At 36.8% G+C, this 26,150-nt stretch overlaps 1 long non-coding RNA gene across 3 annotated transcripts in view; it reads left to right on the forward strand.

The window, feature by feature from the left end:
* LOC129061045 (uncharacterized) overlaps positions 1-11,470 on the forward strand; it is a 52,293-nt gene extending 40,823 nt beyond the window's left edge. The window contains exons 6-8 of one of the 3 annotated variants that reach the window (XR_010141201.1): positions 5,618-5,714; positions 8,154-8,250; positions 11,340-11,470. This is a non-coding gene — a long non-coding RNA (uncharacterized LOC129061045). Of the gene's footprint in view, positions 1-4,579; positions 4,762-5,617; positions 5,715-7,961; positions 8,251-11,339 lie in introns of those variants that run through there. The other 2 variants (XR_010141202.1, XR_010141200.1) reach the window with 2 other exon arrangements.
* Positions 11,471-26,150: the final 14,680 nt, after the last annotated feature.

Consider the following 26,150-nt stretch of genomic DNA (forward strand, 5'->3'; position numbering starts at 1 on the left):
CTGAAGTCATTTTAATAAGACTCTTGGTCAGTCACCATAATGTTGTGTATGGTACTTAAAGTCCACCACTTAGCTTCTACTTCTGGAGTCAGGATTCTTAATGAATGAACAGCTTAAAGAAGTTGAACTGGTTTCTCAACAACCCTGAATTTGCTCATGACTTCTTGAACTCTTCTCATCCATTATACTCAGTTTACATATCATGTTTCTTCTCTTGAGACTGGCTCTATTTCCAAATGGCCTTCCATATTTCTTCCCACCTTAACAGATTTTAAATTAAACAACAGCAAAAATGTAGCATTTCTACAAAATTTTCCATTTAAATTCCTTGGGAATCATTACCTTGTTAATGTTAACTTCTAACCTCTTTGTCTGCATATTTATTACTCCTTATTTGAGCTGTGGTCCTACAAAATTGTATCCCATTTCTATGGCTGTATGAATAACTTGTATTGCTACTAAATTTGGCTATATATCAGTTCCATAAGAATATTTAGGTGGTTCTAACATTTGATGGAGAATTTGTGTGGATTTCTCTATTTTTTCCCAAGCCATCAGTGCTTCTTTGCAGGCAAAGCATTTTTTAGCTCAGTAGTCAGAGAGAGTGAGTCACAAAATTAAGTGCTGCAAAGAGCAGCTCGAGTCAAAAGACCTTCATGGCTCTGTGGCTAGTGTTGGAAACCACTCCTGGTCACATGTTTTATATCTTCAGAAACATCTAAGCAACGACACAACAGTTAATGTCAAGGCTAGCACCCTCACATCTGAATTCTAGTAATGTAACAAGAGGATTTATACACATAGGTATTATTTTTCGCCATCTTTTGTGTTATGGTTTGTTCAGATTGCCACGTTGAATATCACCTGTTTCCCCAGTAGATCTATTTTATTTCAACTACGTATGAAAGAAGTTTAAGAAAATCTTTGCCCTTCTTTTTTAAATAATTTTATTTTAGCAAATAAATATTTACTGCTTTATTTTACTTTATTCTTTATTATTTATTACTTTATCAAACTTAAGTTTTTAATAGGGCTAGAATAATTATATATTGTTAATACTGAAATATTTTCAAGTGCAATTAGAGATACTTTTAAGGATTATTTCATTTTAGATCAGTATTAGTTTTTACCCACCCTGAAATTTTAATATTATCACAAATATATGTGTGGTCTTAAGGAATCCTTCCTATTTTTAAATTAACCTAAAAATTTCAGCTAATTATTTGAAAGTATGCTATTTTAGGTGGTTAATGTAAATGTTATATAGTGCATAATATTTTAAATGATACACTAGTAACCCATCAAATGATATTTATAGAAAATATGAGCACTTAAAATCCCATATTATAGATTTTTGGATAATTGATCTCTATAAAATTTTTATAAGTTAGAACATTTGAATGACTAAAAGCAGATATTTTAATAATACACAAATCTAATTATCTCCAAGTTTATTTAGAATTTCACAAATTAGATCATAAATACCTATTCTATAATTTTGCTAAATGAATTTCAATTGAATATAACAAATTACAAAGCATACAAGAAACTATTACAAAATGCATGAGTGTTATTTTGTATCCCAACACTGTGTAAAATTTAATATAATTGGTATATTTTGGGTTGCTTCCAAAAGAGGTTAGTTACTGGAATACTGGAAGAAATTTACTCTGATATGGTCCTACAGCATGGATCCTGAGGACACTGTGAGAACAATAAAGCACAATTAAAAATTAAGAAATGATTAGAAAGCCAATACAAATCAAAGTTGACCTTGTAGTAATGCTATGTTAAAGACAACAAAATCATACTTAGGAGCTGGTTTCCCAGAGCAAAGATCAAGCCAGACTTTTACTTATCTTCATATAATAAATTTTCTTCCCTACATAATTAAAAGGTGAATGACCTTTCTTCAGTAGGATATATTTTTAGAGAGTACAATGAAGAAAATTTCCCCTGGGATATAAAAAAAAAAAAAAGTAATTCAAAATTTTTTGCTTTATGACATATAATTAATTTGAAAATTACATGAGGAAATGTAAAAATCGAATTGTTCTAATATAACGGAAGTAGTCTCAAAACTACAAAATTTGAGACTCTAGAACTGTACTCATATAGTAGCCCCTAATCAGGTGTGGCTATTTAAATTTAAATTTTAATTAATCATGTAAAGGTAAAAATTCATTTCCTCAGTCGCATTAACCACATTTCAAGTGCTCAGTAGCCAAATATAGCTAATGGCTATTGTATTGGACAACACGGATATAAAGCATTTACATTACCACATAAAGCTCTATTGGACGGCAGTGTTGTAGAATATAAGAGAGAAACGCTATGTCTATATTAAAGGGGAAAACCCTAAATTCTCTAGATTAACAGCATGCACAGTGACCATTTAGAGGGCTACTGATCTAACCATTTCTTTTCCTTCTCTTTTTATCCTTCAATTTTTATTGAACCAGAAAATCCATGTATTCCAAAAGACCGTTCTATGGTCTTATGGAATAAATAGTGTATTTTTGCTGAGAGTAAGAATTGTTGTCAAAACTCACCCATTTAAAAAAAAAAAAAAAAAAAAAAACACCAAAACTTTACTGGACGGCAAGCCACTGAAAATGCATACCAGAATAGAGCAGCAGAGTTGATTGACATCAGATCTTTATAGATTGAAGGGAAAAAAATCATTAGTACAAAATAATGCATATGACTAGTGAGATTGGTAGCTTGATTATTGAGAATGGATTTGGGTCTCTGTAGAATGAACTGCCTGAGATCTGACTGTGGTCTTCAGGAAGGATTCTGTATGACTCACTGGGCCATAGAGATGGAGCCAAATAATACTGCAGATTGTTCATGCTGGCGCATCCTCAAGCACATGACAGCGAGTGAACCAGAGAATTCTGGTTTGAGTAGGGGTTGAAAGTCTCTTTGAGAAAGAAAAAATGTTAAACCATGTAAATTCCAGCCTTCGTAAACCAGTTCCCTGAAAACCACAGTGACTCAGCAGAAAAAGTGCTTATTTAAAGAAGTATTTCTAAATGGAAACTCAGAAACTCTGCATTTGATTAAGCTCACTTAAGAAGAAAACACCCTCATTCTGTGTTTGCCTATTATCTTCAAATGATTAAAATGATATCATTACCACTTATAAATTTTATATCTCCCTTAAAGATCGCATTTTTAAAAACCACTTAAATGATACCATGCCACCATAAAAGGCAGTTTCTCCTCTCACTGAAATAATATTCCCTTAGGGGTAAGATTTCCATCTCATGCAACGCCATGGGAGAATTAGACTCCAGAAGAGCAAAGAGAATCCTCATACAGTTACATAGGATGAAAATTTGGCTCAGACGTTATTTTTTAGATGCAAATTGATAAACAGAATAAAAGTTAAAAAATACAGAAATGGGGATCCAAGGTAACAATGCCAAAAGAAAGGAGTCTTTTGTCGTTGTTTCCAGGTTGTTTTTTTTTTCTCCCTTCTCTGTGCTATTTTGGCCCATTTTCTCGTGGTCTTTCTTACGGTTTTTGTGCTACTAAGACCTGTTAAAATGAAAAAGTAGGAATTCAAGTAAAAGTAAAAATGGCTCTTTGTTCTTCTTACTTTTCATAATGGTTAGCTATGAGTTGCATACTCCATGTGTCTCAGACTGTGAACTTAAAAAGCAGACTTCTGACCTGAAATTATTGCATGAGATATGCTAACCATAGGGCAGCAAGTACACTGAATGTCTCTTCTACCTTCTTCAGGAGCCACCCCCTGGGCTGTGGCATCTTCCGATTTAGAAAACCAATGAGGTCTCATGCTTATTAGAATTGCAGATGTAAACCTCAAGATGTGTATGTTGGAAGTGCAGGCGTGATATATTTCATTTTTTTTCTTATAATCACTTTCATGCTTATATTTTTTGCATTGCTTTATTTTTGCTCTGTGGTCATCACAAAATACCCTAGTATATTTTGGTGCTAATTCCAAGACTGAATTCACTGCAGTCTACATATTATTATGCAAATAGCCTATAACAGCTCTTTGTAATTTCACAAATCCAGACTGTGAAGTTATTTCCCACTTAATGCAAAACATAATTTACTTTCTAGTTACATGTAATATTTCTATATTACACACTCTAAGCTTCTCCCAAATTACTTTTTGATTAACATCGTTTGGATAAAATTCAATTTTGCAACCTCAAACCATCTTACAGAATGTGGAAAATGTTATTTTATACCTGCATTAGGCATATTTTCAGATATTCCTAAAATGCTAATTGCTGATTTTAGAGACGTAAGGCAAATATATCCCGTGAAATCTGTAAAAGAAGCACGTGTACCTCAAAACATTGCCTTATTTCTGTTGCTGTTGTATCTATTTATAGTTGTCAGTTTATGAGCTGTGGTTGGAACATTGCAAAATTCCAGGTGCTTTTTAAATGAAGAAGCCAATATTATTTCAGCTTGCAACCTGAAAAACTATATCACTGGGTTCCAAGAGTGTGCATATGTTCAGGACACTGCTATATGCCCTTAAACTTATTATCTTCTTTAATTATTATAACAATTCTCTTTTTGTCCCCAGACAAAGAAACTGAGCCCAAGAAGGGTTTACTTGCCCAAGATGTCACAGCTGTAAAATGGAAGAACATAATTTAACTCCCAGAAAACTGGACTTCCTAGAGTCTATCACAATGAGGAGAAATGCACATCAGAATGTTTAAGTCATCATGGAGAATAATAAAGAAATTTTTGTATTTAGTTGCTAATTACCATTTAAGTCTCCTTGACATTTACAACATAATAATGGCTTGATTACTTAAAGGGATTGAGAAAAACAGTGCCAAACTTACTGGACACCTGCTGTGCACTCAGCACTGTGTCTTTTCATATGATCAGCAAGAAAGTTTAAAAACTTTGTTTGATTATCCATTATGCTAAAATAAAGGCACTTCTCTCTAATATTCAGATTTCTTAAATTGTTTTAAAATATACCTGAAAAAGAAGATTATAGTAAAATGATGGGTAAAATTAGAAACAAATGAGCAATTGAATTGAAAGATTACTTGCCCATTTTCAACATTTGTCATAATATGAAGGTATTTGAGACATACAAGCACATAATAGTATGGTAATACAGAATACATTTAAAGGTGACAAAATATTTTTCAAAAGCAGGAAGATATAAACTCCTTATCTATCTCTCTATTCATATATCTATCCATCCATTTTATTTTTGTACAAGAATCTTTGTAGAGAATAGTTTTTGTCACCTTATGCCATTCATTTGTAATAGCTCCAAATCTGTTTTTGCTGATAAACTTCAGTCACTAATAGCTCTGTGGCTTCATTAAATTTTCTTCCTTTGGTTGGTGGTTGCCCCAAGGAAAAGATGAAATACAAAAAAGTTACTATGCTTTCAATGTCCCCTTTAAAACTCTTCTTGTCATGGCAGTGGGAGGTGAAGAGTTAACTAGGTCATGAGGGCCTTGCCCTCATAAATAGATTAATGCCATTATGGGAGTGGGTTAATTATTACAGGGGTGGGTTTCTGATAAAAGCACGAAACTTGGACCCCATTTCTTTCTCAGTCTCTCACACTTACTTGCCTTTCTGCTTTCAGTCTTGAGATTACACAACAAAACAGTCCCTCCCCAGGAGGCCAAGCAGATGCTGACACCATGCCCTTGGACTTTCCAGCCTCCAGTACTGTGAGCCAAGTAAGTCTCTTTTCTTTATAAATTACCTTTTCTATGGCATTCTGTTACAGTGGCTGAAAATGGACTAAAACAGAAGTTGCTGCTTCTTGGAACAATATGGTTTTTCCCTCTTCAGCTTCCGAGGGCTTCCCGTTACCATTATTACTGTCTTCTTAGTCTTCTTGTCCATCTAAACACTTGGTTATCCCCTCTAAAATATAATCTTAAAATCAGAGATGCTGAATTATTTATATTTGTATCCGCAAGACTACTATGCTGTCTGGCACATTGTTGGCACTTACTGTATAATTGCATAATGAAAGATGGAATTAATCAGTTTATGTGTGGCAAGGGATGATGGGTCACAGATAAAATACATTAGGAGATTGCAGTAAATTTATTGCGGGAAGGATTGATGTGTGTGCACACTTTGAGGGAATCCTGAGACAGGTGAGTCATGATATAATATGTGAACAACCTAGAGAACCTGCCTGATCTTCACTCTCTTACCCCATCCAATCTTAGAGGTTTGCAGATGACAATCCGTGAACCACTTGGATGTGGGTAGACCTATCATTTAAAAGAGGTAGAGATTTAGAGGTATTCTAATGTATCTACTGATTTATTCTTTCTATTACTCATTTATCTATTCATTCATCCATGAAACATTTATTGAAGTCCTATTATGTGTTCCAGTAACTGTTCTAGGAACTAGGGTTACAAAGATGAATGACACTGTCATTTTCCTTAGAAATCTGCAGTGGAGTAGGGGGAATAATTATAATGGACTATAAGTGCCAGGACAAAATAATGGAACTAACAAAGGATATTGTGAGACCACAAAGTGGAGCCATGGACCATAGCCCTCGGAATCAGAGAAGGCTTCCTGGAGAAAGTGATGCCTGAATTAAGTGCTGAAGGTTGAGTCTACCTTAGTCAACTATATATAAGAGGAGAGGGAAGAGGAGGGTAGAAGAGAAGAACACCCTACACAGAAATTATGTATATGCATGCCAATGTGCAGTCATGAGATAGCAGACATATTTAGAAAAGTACATGAAAGTCAGTGTTGTGAGAGCACTGTGTTTGATGCAGGAAATTACAGGAGATGAGGCTAAAAAGATGAGTTGGGGCCAGAGGATCTCCATTCAAATAAACTTGGCATTTCATTTCTAGGGCAACGGGAGATCACAGGAGAGTTTAAGGAACATGATCAAATTTACATTCAGGCGGCTTTTAGGTGACTGTGTGGTAGGTGGCTAGTGAGGCCTTTATGGTAGTCCTGTGTGAGATGATGAAGGCTGGCCACAGGCAGTGCCAGTAGGGGTCAAGCAAGGGAGAGGAAGAGGGGAGCAGTCAAGGATGTCTCAATTTTTGGGTGTGAATGACTGAGTGAATGATGGTGCCTTTATCTGGGGAGGAGAATCTAGGAAAAACAGGTTCCAGAAAAAGGTGATGAGTTCAGTTTTGGATATGTTGAGTTTGGGGGGCTTGAGGGAAATCCAGGATGTGCATGAGTTAGTGCTATGGTTTAAATATTTGCATCCCCTCCAAACTACACATTGAAACTTAATCCCCAATGTAATAGTAGTAAGAGGTAGGACTTTAAGCTGTAATTAAGGTCTGCCCTCATGGATGGGATTAATGCCTTTATAAACAAGGCTCAAGGGAACTATTAGCTATTGTTATGATAAAAGGTCCTTTTGCCTTCTTGCCATCTGAGGATGCAACAAGGAGGTCCCATCTTGGCAGTAGAGAGCAACCCTCGGCAGACATCAAATCTGCTGGCACCTTGATCTTGGGCTTCCTAGATGCTAGAACTATAAGATATAAATTTCTATTATTTATAAATCACCCAGTCTGAGGTATTTTGTTCTAGCAGCAGGAATGGACTAAGATAGTTAGAAGCATCTAGAGCTAAGGAGGAGGCTGGGTGTTAAACAGAAAGTTTCCTCATGTAGGTGGTCACTGAAATTGTGAGTGAATGTGCAATCCAGAGACAGTGGATACCATTAGAAAAACCTTAAGAAACATCACTATTTAGTAGCTGAGAGAAGGAAAGTAAGCTCACCATGGAGAGAAAATAGTTTGAGAAGCACAAGGAATACAGTAAAGTACAATGACAGGGAAGTATTCATGCTTCCTCTTTACATGCTTTTCTTCTTCTGTGCTCCTGTAACATCATAAGCACATCTTTTGTTATAATAATTACTGCATGGCATTGATGATATTGATATTTTTTCTTTTGCATCTGTCTTTTCCCACCAGACCAGAGGCTCCTATGGAACTGGAACTGTGGCTTAGCCATCATTGTATCTCTAGTGCCAAGTACAGAGGACACACACAATATATAATAGACATTCAATATAATAGGCATACATAACAACACGAACATACACACGTACTCTTATATGAGACTATTTTGGTTGTAAGTTATAGAAACTTAACTTGAATTGACAGTAGCTCGTGGCATCTAAGGAAGAGTTGAACATTCAAGTCCTGTGAATGACGGAGAAGGACTTCAGCTTCAGGAACAGCAGGAACCAGGAAATTGAAGGTCCCAAATAATTTTTAATTTTTTGCTGCATTTTCTTTCCAGATGGCTTTAAAAAATCTTGAGAAATGTAACTACTGATAGCTTCTACATTAGCATTTTATACCATCAACCATCGGACAGAAATTGGTCTGAGAATTTTAATTGGTGCGAGTCCAAAAATCCTGGGGAACAGATTCATTGGTGTAGTGTAGATTAGGTGACCATATCTGGACCAACTGACTGTGCCAAGGGGGCAAGTCACTTTCATAAAATGTCTACCCTCACTGAAATCATAAGGATGGGGGAACATTCCACCCAGAAAGGGTGGTCTGCCACAGAAGATTATAACCTATTCAAAGGTCAGAGAGCATGAGAACTTGAGTAGAAATCTGATTCCGTGGAAATCTTGAGAATCCTGAAAATAGCCCACAGTGTGAAGCAGCACGGTGGAGGTGTTAAAAGTCTGGGCTCAGCAGAGCTTTCATCCCCAGCTGTATATCTTACTAGACCCTTGGCTTGGTGGAATTATTTAATCTGACTGAAGGCTTTTCCTGAGATGTAATATGAAAAAAATAACTATTATTAGGTTCTTATAAAGATACAGTGAGATAATATGATAATAATAGCTAGTGTTTATTATGTTTATTAAAGGCCAGATATTGTTTTAAGTGTGTTGCATGTGTCTATGGGATATTTTTATTTTTATTTCCTTCAGAGAAGGAAACTGAACTCCAACTTCCCAAGGTTTCACAGCCAGGAAGTGATGAGTTAAAGTTTGACCCCCGTAGTCTTGTGCTAGAGTCCACACTACAAAACACTGTGTTCTATTGCCTCCCTTATTAGCTATTGTTATTATAATGCATGCAAAGGGCTTACAGTACCTGCTCCACAGTGGTGAAACCAATTCATTTATTTGACTAATGTTTATTCTCTACTATATTGTAGACACAGTTCTAGATACTAGAAGTTGAGCTGTAAAACAAAAATCCTTGATCTCATAAAGTTTGCATTTTAGCCTGGGAAGAATAATGCATACATTAAAATCTACGAATAATTTTAAGTAGTGATCAATGTCACAAGAGAAATAAAATAGATCAATGACACAAAGCATGTCTGGATGCTATGGGGAAGGTGATGTCAGCTCAGAGGGTCAAGAATGGGCTCTCTGAGGAGGTGACATTTGACCTGAGATGTACATGATGAGAGAGACAGCCATGCAAAGACCTGAGGGAAGAATTTTTTCAGGCAGATGAAGTAGCACTGTCAAGGCCCGGAAGGGGAATGACTGTGGGTTTGAGAAACACAAAAGGGACCAACCTGGTCAGAGGCAGGTGGGGTTGAGGGTAGAGGGTAGACGATGATTGATTAGATTATTAGGAACTGTAGGGCATGGTGAATAATTTGGGACTTTTTTCCTTGATATAATGGGTAATTTTTAGGTTTTTATGCAGGGTTACTGATATTATCTGATTTAGACTTTGAGAAGATCAGTCTGACTGCAACCTGGAGAATGGAGAGTAGGCAGTAGGGAAACCTGTAAGAAGACACAAAAGATGATGATGGCTCAGACTAGTGTTTTGGGTGCCAAGAAGTGGTCAGATTAAGAATATATAATGGAGGCAGCACTGACAAGAATTGTTAAGCCATTGAATGTGGGTATGAAGGAAATAGAAGAATTAAAAATAAATCTCAAGATTTAGCATAAGTTACGGGGAGGATGTAGAGATGAGAAAGAGAGGGGCCATGCTTGAGTGAGAAATCAAGGAATTCTGTGTTACGTATGTGAACTCTGTGACATAGAGTTGCAATCTATTGACACTAATGTGAACTATTAACCTATTGCAGCAATCAGCCGTTTACCTTCCAATGATGTTATAGGGGAGAAATGAAAGTGGTTTGTAAATTATATACTGATTTGTATTGAAATTGAATTAAATTTAAACTGCAATTGGATTAGGATTTAAAATTTTTACATTTTTGTAGCCTAGTAAATTGCTGTGTTCTGGAAAAAGCAGGAAATTATTCTTATATGATTTTTTATTGATCAGATTTAAGTTCTTTAGAGATCGTGTATAACAAGCCTTTGGGTAGCAAATTGATCCACAAATTCTATAAATCTTGTTAGTTTGTAGCCCCATTATCTCACTCTAACTTTATTCCTGTTGACAGCTGGGACCTAAGGGAAGGCCTAGTCTGAAAGCTGAGTAACCTGTGACTCAATTGCTCAGGCTACCATGACAATGGGGCACTCAATTCCTTCACCTTTTTTCTTCTGCTTTAGGGATAAAGATTGAATTTTCCCAGGGAGCAATTAAGTACAGGGCTGGTGATTGGTATGGTAGCATGGTCGTTTTGTACTTTTCTAGGAGTGGGAAGGACAGCCAATTACTGCTTCCCTGCAAATTTAGCCTAATTTCACTACATGGGGAATTGGCCATCTTAGTTTTGCAGGTTGTCCACTCCTCATTTCTAAGCCTGTCATTTGTGGCTCCCAGCTTTTTTTCTTTGTCTTTTTTTTTTTTTTTAAGATCTTTTTTAAGATACCCAGTATCTTGCCCAGGCTGGAGCACAGTGGCTATCTCAGGAGCAATCGTTGCTCACTGCAACTTCAAACTCCTGGGCTCAAGCAATCCTCCTGCTTCTACCTCCGGAGTAGCTGGGACTACAGGCCCTGCCACCATGCCTGTTTTCTTCCAGCTTTGTGTCCCATCCTCATCATTGTGAAATGACCACCTAGATAACAAAGATATAGGGCAGGCGTGACCTGCAGCACCATCTGGAGAATGTGCCCTAGGTCTTTCTCTTAATTATCTATGCATGACTGAGGTGTAACTTTTGTCCATGTACTCAATTTAAGAGACAGCAGGAAAGTGAAGTGCAAGGAACTCTGCGTCTTCTTCCTCCATTTCAGCCATGGCAGCTCCACAATTTTCTGTTTTATATTTTGGGGTTGCAAATGAGGTTGCATGTGGAACTGCTGGGGAAAAAGTGTTTGAGATGTTTCATTTAAACAAAGAGCTCTAAGGCTTAAAAAACAAAACAAAACTAGGCTAACAGGTCAGATCTGTGCCTTTCCCCTAACTTTAATTTGCCTCCCATATGTTTTTCAGGAAAATAAAAATGGACTGGAGAGCTAAGGTGAAGAAAAGACGTGTACATGTCCCTTATTTACAACAATTTCTCACCAGGAAAAGGTGGCTGCTCAGAAGTAGGAAGGGAAGAATAAAATATCCTTGCTTTGAGCTCGGTGTCTTGGCCTGGATTTTCTTAATTTCTTTGGTTCTGGTTTAGGTTGGAATCCTCATCAAGCTCATTTGTTGCTGAATAAAAAAATTTAGTGATTGTTGCCTTTGTTGTTTACCAGTTTTCTAACCATTCCTATTGACTGATGTGCATGCAGTAAGAACAGTGGAATAACTGGGTTTTTGTTTTCTTTCTTTCTTCAAGTTACTGATGGGTTTTCAGGATCACAGTTCAGAACCGATCAAAATAAAAATCTTCCCTCCAGTTATCTTAGGTCAAGCAGATGTGAATCAGCTTGTGGGTTTACCAGAATGATTTGTTCTTTTCCATGGAAAGCAAGAAAGTTCTGTGGACCAGCAGCTTCCTTCTGCCTCTTTCTCCTCCAGCACTTTAGTGCAGCCATTGTGCAATTGGGTTTCCAAAATAAAAAAAACCTGAAAAAGTTTCTCAACTGCACCAACATACCAGGAACTTGTACTGCATCCAGAAATCCAGCAAGTCCTTTGGGAGCCTGGCAGACAGATTCTGGCATCAAAAGGTCACCCAGCTCCAGATTCAGCTAAAGATTTACAAACAATGGAGCTATCCAAAAAGGCTGTGAGGCTCTAATACCTGGACCTGCCACAGATACTACTTTCAACTTCTGGGCTGGGTCTTATCAGTTATATCTGTAAGCTTTATGTAACAAGGCCACCATTAATGAGGTTCTTCTGTGTGCTCGAGGAAGCCCTTTTTTTTCTTTAGTTTAGTTTCACTATGCATCTTAGGATCAGTATTCTCTATGCAAGCCACTAATGGGCTGAACTAAAGTAACCTTGAAGAAGCAATATAAATACAGCAGGACCTAATACTAATTACTTAGACTTCAAAGAACAAGTTTCAAATAAAGAGTCCTTCCTTTGAGGACTCCTCCCAGTCTTCCCAGGAGGACCTTCCCCTCGGTAGACATGGTTACTGCAGGGGTTTGCCATGGCCTTGTATGACCCAGTAAGACTGGTCGGTGATAGTAGGCCCATTGAGGGAGCCCACTCACTATCTATAGTTGATTGATTGGGGAAAAGACACTAGATCCAAGTCTGTTCACTGGGCTGACTGATTAAATGTGAGAAAGTCAGAGACACAGAACAACTTCTCAGTGTCTAGAAGATATAATACTGAAGAATCATTGGTGGCCATATTTGGTGTCATTTAAAAAAAGCCATTTTTGTATTAAGAGAAAAGTAAAGGAACATGCAGGGAGCAGCTCTCTGAATTTGCCTTGCAGTCTCACACCTTCCTGCTCTGAATGAAGTTCTATCCTCTGCCTGAGGTGTTCTTCATTCCTGACTTTACCTGGCTAGCCCTACCTTTCTTTCAAGGTTTGGCTCAGGTATAATTTTCTCTGTGAATAATTCCTTTGGTTCCCCAGCCCTTGGTGCAATAAACATCTTTCATTGCTCTGTGCCTCGGGTCTCCTCAGTCAGTATGAAGAAACTTGAAGGCAGGAACTGTGACCTTATTCCTTTTGGTAATTCACATGACCACCAAGCACAAGGCCAGGGACATCATAAGTTTGTTAAAAAATCATGAGTTTGACAAGTTGTTACACACCAACTCAACAGATAGAATGGCTGGGAAGAAGACTTTTTGATTGGTCTTTGCTTTATTATGTCTCTTGGCAGCATAGGGGGAAAAACCTGATGTCCCCTGGTAGCATCTAGGGCTCATCATCCCAGCTGATAGCATTCTTAGTGATGCCACATCAATTTCATCTCAAGACATACAGGTGCACAAGACTTACGTGTTGAATTAACAAAAGGTAGGAGAGCTTGATTTCATAAAGAATTTTCTACGTTCACTCACCTGTAAACACAATTCCAGTGTTCACATAACTGGAAGTGTATATACCCCTGGGGGTCTATGGGTTGGGAGCAATGGGATGCAACCCTGAGAAGGGCTGTGAAATCTAGTGACCCAATATTATTGATGGGGATTCTAAGCTCCAGGCTGGCATGCAAGAGGGATATATCTACTCTGTTTTGCTTCACCATCTGTTGACTATGCCACTACTTATGAGAAGTGACCTGATCTGTCATTCTTGGTACTGAAAAGAGTCATCAGCTTAGGTTTAGTAAACTTAGGGCTTAAATATATTAGCAAAGTCTAGCATTCCATTTTATCCATTAATTAATTTATTCAACAAATATTTATGAGTGCCTAATATGTGAACACAGCAGGGAGTAGAAACTGACATGTCCCTATTACAGTCTCCTGGAATTTACTTCCAGTAAAGAAGAGAGGCACATATGAATAAATTAATATAAAGTTTCTACTAATAGGTATATAGAAGAGAGATTGCCAGAGTTGCGAGAAATCCTAAGAGGATTTGACTGAGCCAGGGAGGTGATGGAAATCTTCCCTAAAGAAGGTGAAGAGAAGAAGAAAGACCACTCCAGAGTGAAAGAACAACATGTGCAAATTTTGTACAGCAGAACATAACATGGAAATCTCAAGGTGCTGAAAGAAGGCTAGCGGCCCTGGAATTTAGGGAAGGGCAGAAAGGTAGCTGGAGAAGGGCCTGAGAGGGGTCCTACCATGTTTCAGGTGTTTGGCTTGATCCTGAGAGCAATGGGAAGCTTTCAAAGTGTTTTGAGTCAAGTGAGGTAGTCAGATTTTCACTCTTAGAATACTTCCTCTGGTTGCAAGGTGTAAAATAGATTGGAGAACAGATGTGGTAGACAAGGTAGGAGGCTTCTGAGGCTCTGGTGAAAACTGATGATGAATTGGACAAGGGTTGAGATTGGAAGAGATATATGCAAGGGGATGGGTTTGAGATATAGTTAGTATGTAGTTGTACATTTTCCCAGGCAAGCTGTAGAAAATTTCTTATGTGGTAGGATCAGCTTCTAATCTTTGTGTCAGAGAACTGAAAGCATATTAATAATGAGGAAAAAAATATTTATTCATGAAAAAAAGGAAAAAAACACTTCTATTCTGAGTAAGCCATTGCAGTAGGCAGAATTATCTGAACCTTCAAGGCACAAAAACAAGGCTATCTCATGTAGCTGTGCTTAACATGAAAACAGAGTAGAAAAAATGGATATTTCAATGTGATTCAAAGCTTTCAATAAATGTGCAGCAGGAATTTAATGTGACTGTTTATATTAATTTTTTTTCACATAGGACTCCTCATTGTTAAAATATTTTGGAGGGAAAATGACCATTTCTACTACTTAAAATAATTCTAATCAAAGTGAGTAATTGTAGTAAAAAAATAAATAAGTTATTTGAAGTAGTCAGCTTCTAGTGAAAACATTCCAAGCTCAACAAGCAATTTTTTTTCCTGTGTTTATCCCTGGGACTCCATTACTATACCACAGAGATACAGAGTCTTCTATGTGTCTCAGTGCAGGGATTTAATTAACCATGAAGGTGCTTGATGGTGAGAAATCCTGCTTATTCATGGTGTTTTAACATCTATGAAAAGGAAATACCATGGTTTTTAGATCTGGTCACGCAGTCGTACGTTTGTGTTGAGAAACATACCGGGAGGGGGCTTATTCCTTAAATAAAGAAACTGATTGAAAATATGTGCTGTTGTAGGTGAGAGATACCAGAACGACTGACAGTTGTTCTTCTTAGATGGATCAAAATAACTTGAATTGGAACTTTACATATATACACATAATGAAAGCAAATGCTGAATAGATGAGAATATATAGTGACACTACCCTGAAGGATATTAATCAGAAAGCGTCTTAGAAAACATGTATATGAACAACTTGAAATCACAAGCTCGAGTCAGACCACTTGACTATAATTTCAAATTATGTGATATGAATTTATCCCCCAGTGAAAAGTTATTTTTGACCAAGAATAGCCACAATTCAGATTAACCTGAACACTGGAAAAGCAAGTCAGAAAAGCCATATGTCCCGCAACAAACTGTAAAATATGAAATAAAAACTATAAATGTAAAGAATAGATTTCCAGTGCTTTCAACTTCTAAAGTCTGTTTGAAGAAGGCTCAATGCCGTTTTTCATATGGTGCCATATGTTACCTGGTGGTAATTTTCCCCAGCACTTGGATCCATTTTCGGCTGCATAAACCAGTAACTTGTTTGCAGCCGTCAGCTGGTCTAGACAGACAATTCTTTTGAGATCCATTCTCTTTTGATGGGTTTATCAAATTTCCACCCCTATTTTCCCTTTAAAATTTTCTACATCTTCCTGTCTTTCCTGTTTGCACATATGATGCAATGACACTCACAGTTGTGCATTGGCCTAACATCTCCAACAGCAGCAGAAACAGCAGGACAGAAGAGCAGAGTATTGTATATTTTGCACACCTCCCAAACTTTCCTGTTGGGAATAATTCCTTCCTTACCTACTTCCATAAAGATAGCCACCCCTAGCTCACTCTCAGTTTCTTTAAGTAGTGAATACCAAGGACAGTCTAGACCACCTAAGAAGCAATGAAAAGGGACTTCAAGGAGCACACACTCTGGACACTAAGTTCCTAGATCTGAGCCCTAATTTTGTCACTGTAATATGTGCAACCCTAGGCAATTACTAACCCTTCTCGTGTTCATTTTCCCACCGGCAACAGGGAGGGTAATTGTTGTGAGGGTCTTAGGGTTGTTAAAAAGATTACATGGAAACAGGGCCTAAAAAGTTTCCTATACCACTTTGGGAGGCCGAGGCAGGTGGATCACGAGGTCAGGAGTTCAAGACCAGCCTGGCCAAGATGGTGAAACCCCATCTCTAATAAAAATGAAATACAAAAAAATTAGCCAAATGTGGTGGTGGGAGCCTGTAATCCCAGGTACTCAGGAGGCTGAGGCAGAGAATTGCTTGAACACGGGAGGCAGAGGTTGCAGTGAGCCAAGATCGCACCACTGCACTCCAGACTGGGTGACAGAGCAAGACTCTATCTTAAAAAAAAAAAGTTTTCTATACCATGCTTGGCATGTTATAAACAGTCAATAAATATTATTCTTAGAAAAGGCTAGAGACCTAATCATTTGAAACCCAGTAAAGAGACATTAAACACATAAAATAGAGAATTCTTATCTGTAACTACATTGTACAGAGATATTTATTTCCTCTGGCAAGCACTATGTTGTATAAGTAGAAAAAAAGAGTTCTGTCCATAGAGAGTATTACTTAAAAAAAAAAAAAAAGAGTAGGGAGTGCTTTAATCAAGTTGTGTTCAACCACGGGGATATTTTTTGTTTATTTTCAGAGCAGAAGGACTGTGCTCTGGTAGTTCTGTCCTGCCGGATGTGTGAGATATTTAAAAATCAATTCCAGAAATCAAAGCAGTACTGTTCAAGATGCATCAAGGGCTAGATTTGAGCCACGTGGTCAATGTAAATAATGTAAAGGCATAAGTCACACTTTATGGTAAGTTGAACAAAATAGAAGGAACACGACAAGCTAATGAAATAATTAAAATCAGTGGAAAATAACCAGTTGTTTTGTTCCAGAAATGAAAAAAAGTCCATTTTTATAGACATATCACTTAGCCCTAAATATATATACACATGTATATATGATGGCTACAAATGAGTTTGCGATTTTCCTCTGAAAGTATTTGAGCAGGAAATAAAACCTTTTCCCAGTGGATGAAATAACAGTCCTTTCTGCCAATCTAAGCAAGGCAGATTTAAATTTTATATGTGTCCAACTGCTTGTTCCCTCTTAGCTAATAAGCGGCATGCTGGAAACATTTCAAATGAAAGGGAGTTCACAGCCCCACAGCTCGGCTCTGAATATATCTACCATGCATGTAAACAAGTAAACCATTATGTTTCTTATTGAGATAAAGAACACAATGATAAGTGGGGACTTTCACAAAACAAAGAGCTTCCTATTGCGAGTGTGGATAATCTTCCAGAAAACCCTGTGTTTTGGCAAATCACGCCAGATTAATCTATTAGGCATCTCCTTTCATTATCAAATTTCCGCTGCCTATCACAGTGGCTGCCTTATCAGGCACCCCTTTTTTAATAGCAGCCCCATTCCTAAGATTTCAGATGCTGGCCTTCCCTGCTCAGAAAACAGGTGTCCCTACTGTTTGCAGGCAGCAAAGGTCCCTGCACAGAAGCCTGGGAAAGGGCAGGGCTATCAGGCTCTGTTCTACCTGAAGGAACAGGTAACAGAAAACTGTTGATTCAATGAATAGAACTTAATTGGCACACATTAGCCAGGAGTGAGTGTTTTTTAGAATTAAAATTCCTTTAAAAGGTCCCACTGACAAGAAAAGCTCTAAAACGTAAAACATAGAAGATTTTGTTTTCTAATCATCAAGTGGACAGCTCTAAACAATACAACTATTCTTTACAGAATCCCCTTGTAAACATAATATTCACCCAAATTCATTCTTAAAATCAGGTATCAAGGTTTATGACAACTTCACAGAGTTACCTGTGGGGCTTAAGCTGCTGGGCATATCGTCCATATTCAGGGGAAAATACATTTCCTGGCTCTACGAGAGGCTAATATTCCAAGTCAATTAGGATGATGTATCAGGTTTTCTGGTTCTCAGTGTCTCCACTTGCCAGCCTGTCTTCTCTTTCTTACTTAATAAAACTGGGCATGTGGTTTCTGACCAGCCCTTTTGTGCGCTAGGCCAGGGTCACCCACCAACATGGAGCAGTGAACCCCACTGTTAACAAAAAACTCTGTTTTAATGGTGATGTGCAAAAATACACTCACTTAAACACCTGCTTGTTTACAATACAGATAATATTTGTAGGAAAGATACAAATCATGCTTATATTGAAATTTATTTGCAGAGAGTCATTCAGAGGAAGACATTCTGTTTTGCTTAGTCAACGCCAAGATTTCTTTAATTTCTCCTTGTCAAATTTGTACCCGTCAGGTTTTTGTCTTGCTAGTATTACCTATGCCCATCTGCATTCTCCAGCAAGTAGAAAGACTTCATTCTCTGCCCTGAACTTAGCCCTTAAAAGTTGGCTGGTGTGTGCTTTACTGTAATAAAAATAAAGGCATTCAGGAAGGCCACCGTACTGACAACCGGAAGATCCAGTCTGCCTGCAGCTTCCCCGTCTGACAGCAGGACGGCTCAGAGATGGGTGCTGGATCTGCAGGGTGGATAGGAAGCAATTGATAAGCACATGCCTTTGCTTCCGGCCCTCTACAGCACCAGCTTTGTTTCATCTACAGATGATTAAATGGTCTACAGGGCAATTATGAACTGGAGGAAGGAACAGCCAACTCTCTCCAGGTTTCCTCAATCAGCGTGATTGAATTTCTCAAAGGCAGGCAGCAGTAGCAGAAGCAGTTTCAACGACTTTTCCTGGAAAATGTTCGGCAGCTCAGAATTGAGCCTTTCACTTAACTGCTTGCTGTTTCATTTTATTATGTGCAAATTGTGGTTTAATAGATTTACAGTCACTATAAACCCTCAACTGTTAGGGTAGCCCAAGTGGCTAGTACATATTAAAATGAATGGTCTGAACCCCAAAAAACTGATACTTGCAAATTCTAAGCAGGAATGCAATAAACTCTATTTTAATAAACAGCATTTTGACATCTTACACGATTTTCGTTCAAGGAGGAATATTTTTATTACCCTTTATAAATGATAGGAAAATATAAGGTATTCATTTAATGTGGGGGTAAAGTAGAAGGAGCTCTTGAAAAAAGTTGAGATAATTATTTATCATATCACAATGGGAAGGTAAAGTGCTCTTATTTAAACATTGGCTTAGGAATTTATACAGAAGATAAACGTGTATATAAATACACATATTACAAATCTTCATTTTAACAAGAAACAAGTAGATAGACACATGAATTCCTTTCTTCTTCCTTGCACATTAAGTAACAGTAAAACAAAACAAACAAAAAAGCCATTGTTTAAATTTAATACACTAATTGAACTTGGACTACTAATTTTGTATCAGTGTCTTCATCATGGGTTTCTATCCAGAATGATCACAGCCAGATCAGAATCCCAATGTTTGAGTTGTTGGCCTAATATGAATGATGTTTACAGATATGTTGAAATAATCTGTTCCCCAAACAGGGCTTTTGAAAAGAGCTTTATTAAAACTGTGCAATTGGCATCTAAAAAGAAACCTGGACTAGTTATCATAATCCCTACATGCCGTTCTTGAGGCACGCTGATTTGCTGTTTGATTTTGGACTCTGATTTAGGTTCCACTTTAAACCTCTGGGACTCAGGTTTCTCATCTATTAAATGGGGTTTTATCTTCCCTGATTGGCTCATGTCATTTTGAGAATTCTGCATGCCCCGCAAAAGTGAACTAGCTTTGACAAATATAAAATGGAACATAAAGAGCATATTAATGGAACAATAACACTGTTAACAAGTTACTGGATAGATTTGATTGGTTCTCTAAGTCAATTAGTTGTCTGCCAATCATCAGCAGCATCTATAAGGATTTTGATCTGTTAAAAGAAAAACCTTACACAAATTAAATTTAACAGAGTGTAATTGAGCAAAGAATGACTTGTGAATCAGGCAGCTTCCGGAGCCCAAGTAGGCTGAGAGAGACTCCAGCACAGCCACGTGGCGGAAGAAGACTTAGGGACAGAAAAAAGGAAGTGATGTTAAGAAAACTGAAGTAAGCTACGGAAGCAGCGGGATTGGTTATAGCTCTGCGTTTGTCTTATTTGAACACAGTTTGAACAGTTGCCCCCCTTTGATTGGCTAAAGCTTGGTGATTGGCACAAGAGTAGGTTATAGTCTGTTTACCCCACCAATTAGGTTACAGTTCACTAGGTACTGAGATACCTTTAGGCCGAATTTAAAATATGTAAGGAGGCAGCTTTAGGCTAAACTTGGTTTAACAGATCGCAACACTATAAAAGCAGCCTGCAAGAGAAAGGAGATAAAACAAGTTAATGTAATAAAATCTTTTACATTGTGACTTAAGTTTCCAAGAGAATCACATCAGAAATAGCATATATTCATGATTCTGTAATGGTATGTAGCCATTTTAAGTGTGAGCAGTTGATGGTTTAATAACTAGACTACTGTTTGAATGCTTAAATCCAGGGGTGGTTAAGTCTGGACTATTTCATGACTAGGCAGAACAAAGTAAGTCCTAATTTTACATGACTTGTAGGAAGCAAACACAAATCGGTAAATACTGAATAATGAAAATGTCTATGAAACTTTTGCCAGGATAATATAATTTCTTTTAGCATTATTTAGAGTAAGAGAATCTTTCTACCCTAAATCATATCATAGAACCTATGGTCAAATACTAATCTTAGGAATATGAGTTCAAGTCACTGATTTGAGTGAAATAATCTTTAAACATTTAAATAATAAATTTTTACTCAGCAGTAATTTTATTGACTAATTTATTTTTCCTATGAGTGTTTTCCAAAGGAAAATCAACTTAATCTATTAGAGATTAGATTAAATAATTAGTGAATTATTCAGACTTCCAATGGTATATTTTAACTTTCAGCAACATCTGTAAAAGAAGAAAAAAATGTAAAACTCACGTCAGTTAGATCTCTACCTTTTAAAAAGTGGCAAAAGACTTGAAATTGTAGGGAAAGAGCTGATTCCTTTTCTTCATGCATACTTTATGTCAGGTAGAGAATGTGGTGCTGATTTTAATACATTTAAATTCACTGCTATGCTTATCTGAAGATGGTTGGCATTATGTAATTCATTTATAAGTAATTAATGAGGTGGATACCAGACAAACTAAATGTGACAAGAAAATAAAAATTTGGGGTAAAGATGTGTTAAAGCAAAAATCAACTTATAGAAAGAGAAATATAAAAATATTTGCTGAGAAACTTACTTTGATTACCCACAGGGTCTTTGAATTGGACTAAAAAACCCCAAAGATGTTTTTAAAAACGTGTACATGTTTAAATAAGTTAATGTCTCTACATATCTTTATTTTGTTTACAAATTTGTCATCTTTCTAAAAAAAGGAATATATAATTATTCATTGAGAAACATTTGGGAAAACATTTCTTTATGATATGCCCTTGAAATAACATCTGTTTTGTATAATGTAGATAGGAGAAAAATCTTTATCCACCCACACAGCCACTTAAAGTATAAGAATATATAAAGTATAATGTGATTTGCTGCATTTTTGTTGTGAAATATAATATTAAAATGGTTCGGATGCTCCCAACTGTAATTTTAAAATTGTGTAGACTTCTACACTTCATTAACAAACTACAGATGTACAGATAATAAGACTCTTTATTGGACAATATGCTATTATGCAGCTGTTAGCACAATGCAGTAAAGAAGGTCATTTGCAAATCTCATTAATAGTTCTACCATTTTCCACCACTTGAATGAAAAGTGATAATGTACAGATCTCACAGTCATTAAGAACGTTCCGTTACTCCTTTAGGATTAATTTGCACTGACCCAGAATTTTGTATTTGCTTAACACAAGCCGTGAGTTACTTTGATGTTATCTGCTTCTATAAACAGTAATATACAGTCCTCTCCTGGGCTAAAACAGCTCTTATTCCAGTGAGAATTGATGGTATTAATCATTCTGAAGTCCAAGAGTGGTGATCATAAATTGTATGCAGAGACCTCACTTACTACCTCCCAGGACTCCCATTCATCAGCAATTCCTCTTTTCCACCTGGATACAAAGTATATAAAGAGTAATTTATCTCAGAACTTGGGCTCTGTGATCTTCTTGATGTTTAGGTGACATGAGAAACATTTGGAAACAAATAAATACTTATTCTCCAATCTTTTGAAATAAAGACCTAAATTGTCTGCCATTTCTCAAGTTTGATTCCCTCAAGTGGCCAGAATGGAAAATGCATGTCTTGCCTTAAAATATCCTGCATATGAAATAAAATGGAATGACAGCAGATAAAGGGAATTACTTTTCAACAATATTAAAAATAAAAGATAGTAACTTTAAATCATGACCAAATTAGCACAGACTTATTCTCACCAAACATTAATGCCAAAAATGCTAGCTATAATTTATGAACTGTAACTCCTGGAAAAATGTCTAGATGCATGATTTTTTAAAATGCAAACCTGCTAAGATCTGCAGAAATATTTATCTTAAACAAAAGCCGAACAAATAACTCAGCTCAAGATCAACACAAGTTAAGAGAAAACACAGAAAACAACTCCATTACATAGATATTGTTGGCAGAATCTCCTTCCACACCATCAAATTAGCTGTCAAATCTGAGAAAAGGTTGACTTTGGTATTTAGATTTTAGGAAAAAATGTATCCTCATAGAGAATGGAAGAAAATAAGCAACAGGAGCAATAACCAAGAAGTATGCTTAGAGGTTAGACGAAATGCTTGAATTTCAGGAGGTGTACATTTCTTCATATGGCCTCACTGTGTCAATTTTGGCATTTTCCATCACATAAGTGAAAGAAGACAAACCAAAACACACAGACACAAACTTTAAACCATGGAGTCATTTCTGGAACATTTCTTGTTTCATCCTAAGCTGTAGCTGGATTCGTGAATTTCAAAGCTCTTCATGGTTCATTGTGAATATGTGGTTTTAAAATTTTGCTGGGCTCCAAACTTATCACTGTGAGTTTATTTTACGTTAAGCACCTTAAAAATCCAATCCTTAAGATGCCAATAGAAACAAAAACAAATAAATAAATTATTGCACTGGGCCAAAAAAAAAAAACCAATTAGGTAAACTTAAAAGATTTTTGCCAGAATGTGAACTGAAAGGATTAAAAATCTTGCCAACACAATCCTTTTTTTTCACTGCAACTATAAACGTCACAATATTTTTTTTCCGAATGCAATTAAAAAAATGGAGAGTACAAATATGTGGTACCCAAAGTTATTCTACAGACTGTTATTTAACAGTCTCCTTTGGAAGACAGTTTAGCTTTTTCAGAGTTCTACTATCAGGGCTTACATTTTTGGTATTACAGAAGTTCTTTGCTTAAGGAACCTCATACACATGCTAAAATGTGTCTGCTTAACATTTGTGAATTGCATAGTTCACTGAATTGAACACTGAACTAGTTGTGAGTCAAAAATAACACAAATATGCTTGTTCCTATCTAGGAATTCAATCTGTTCTCTACAGATTATAATCTGAATGACATGGAGAAAATATTGGTCAGTTATCTATACAACAAGTGACTTGTATCCCCTTGTGCCATGATTGTAAGTTTCCCAAGGCATCTCCAGCCATGCTGAACTGTGAGTCGATAAACTTCTTCCTTTATAAATTAGCCAGTCTCATGTGTCTTTATTAGCACCATGAGAATGGACTAATATATTCTTGTAACTCAGTAATAAAGACAACCAATCCAATTAAAAATGGGCAAAAGATATGAATAGAGGTTTCTCCAAAAAAGATAGCAAATGTCCAATAAGCATGTGGCAACATGTAAAACATCATTAGTTATTAGGGACATGCAAATCAAAACCTAATGAGATACTACTTCATACCTGTCAGGATGGCTAATAGGCAGAGAGTGACAAGTGTTGACAAAGATGTGGAAAAAATAGAACATTTATACATTGCTAGTGGAAGCTACTTTTGAAGACAGTTTTTCAGAAAAAGTTAAAAATAGACTGATCCTATGATCCATCAGTTCTACTTCCATGCATTTATCCAGGAACAGTGGAAAAAGCTCCACTTGAAGACTTATACATGAATGCTTATAGTAGCATTATTTATAATACCCAAACAATAGAAACAACCCAAATGTCTATCAACTGATGAAATAATATGTGGTAAATCCTTGCAATAGAACACTATTCCACAATAAAAAGAAATGAAGTACTGATACATGATACAACAGGGAAGAACATCAAAAACATCATGCCCAGTGAAAGAAGTCAGTCACAAAAGACCATACCTTATATAACTATCTCTATTAAAAAAAAGCCCAGAAAAAGAAAATCTATAAAGACAGAAAGTAAATTACTGCTTGCCTGGGGCTAGGGGAGTGGGAACGGGGAATGACTAAGTGAACGTAACATTTGCTTTTAGGGAAATGTTCTCAACTTAGATTCTGGTGATGATTGTATAACTCTAAATACACTAAATTGTTTTGAATTGTGCACCTAAAACAGATGAAGAGTAACTTTCATAGTATGTAAACTATATCTCAATAAAGCTGCTTAAAAAAATAACCAGCATGTGCGGCGGGGCGGGGGGGGAAATGGGGGAAGAGCAGAGTGGGGTGATGCAGGGTCTCATAGGCTGGTCATAATTAAGTGGTGTCTTTTTCCTCAAAGCAATGGAAAATCATGAAAAGATTTTAGTAAGGGGTGACTGGCAGTGATGATGTGATCACATTTGCATTCCAAAGAACAGCATGACCAATGTGTGCAAAACAACCTAAAATTAGAGGTAGAATGAGTAGATATTTTTTTCTACGCTCACCAGGTCCCTTACTCCTGAGTTGTCATATGACTCATATGTCAATGAGTGATTTACCCATTTACCTGCATTTGTTTATCCATTACTCCTTCTTCCTGAAACACCTCAAGGAATTCTGGAAACAGGGATGATGTCTTACTTAACTTTGTATTCTCAGCACCCAACACTTGGTCTGGAATTCAACAGGCTTTCAACTAATGTTTATACAATGAATGATGTTGAAAGGAGCAAAGAGGCCAGATGTGGCGGCTCATGCCTGTAATCCCAGCAGTTTGGGAGGCCGAGGCAGGCAGATCACCTGAGGTCGGGAGTTCGAGACCAGCCTGACCAACACAGTGAAATCCTGTCTTTATTAAAAAAAAAAAAAAATAGCTAGGCATGGTGGGGCATGCCTGTAATCCCAGCTACTTGGGAGGCTGAGGCAGGAGAATCGCTTGAACCTGGAAGGAGGAGATTGCGGTGAGCCGAGATCACCCCATTGTACTCCAGCCTGGGCAACAAGAGTGAAACTCTGTCTCAACAACAACAACAACAACAACAACAAAAAAGGCAAGGAGCAAAGGAACATAAACAATTCAACCTTATGTCCAACATTCTCTGCTGATTGGATAGGCTGGTTGTCTTCTGTCCCAGTTGGTAGTTTTGCAAATGGAATCACAGTTTGATCTCTAATTAGAAGATAACACAAAATTATTATGCTACCCACTTTGCCCTAAACTCTTTTGGAATCTATATTTTAAGCAATAATAAATAAATCAAAAGATGATTTGTAATGCAAACATATTCTCTGTGCCTACTGCAGTTGGGCAAACATTGGCAACAGAATTCTAATTTAGATATTTCCTGAATTTTGTGTACTTTCTGCATGAAGTCTTAATAGCTGGCTTCAATAGGTTAAACATGATTTGTGAAGCTAAATAAAATATTGATAAAACTGATTATGCTACCTATAAAATTGATGTGCAACAGAGATGTGCTAGTAATATTAGAGTAAAACATTTTTTGGAAGTCTCATATAATTGCTAGCTCACTATAACTCCATTTTAAGAGAAAGAGGGAACAATCTTACATCATTGATATGTAAAAACAAAGCCAAACTCAAACAACTCCCAGTTTATGTCCTGGAGATGGTCCATATTCAGCCCAGTCATTTATGTTTAAAATACACACGTGATGTTTTGAAAGAGAATTCAAGTCTAGAACTCTGATCACACGACTTTGAGTGATCCTAAACAGGAAAGAAAGGCACTCTGTTGTATAAAGGATTATAAATAATGGTAAAAACAAACAAACAAACAAAAAGCTAT

The sequence above is a fragment of the Pongo abelii genome, chromosome 7 (genome assembly GCF_028885655.2).
Source record: "Pongo abelii isolate AG06213 chromosome 7, NHGRI_mPonAbe1-v2.0_pri, whole genome shotgun sequence".
NCBI classification, from domain to species: domain Eukaryota; kingdom Metazoa; phylum Chordata; class Mammalia; order Primates; family Hominidae; genus Pongo; species Pongo abelii.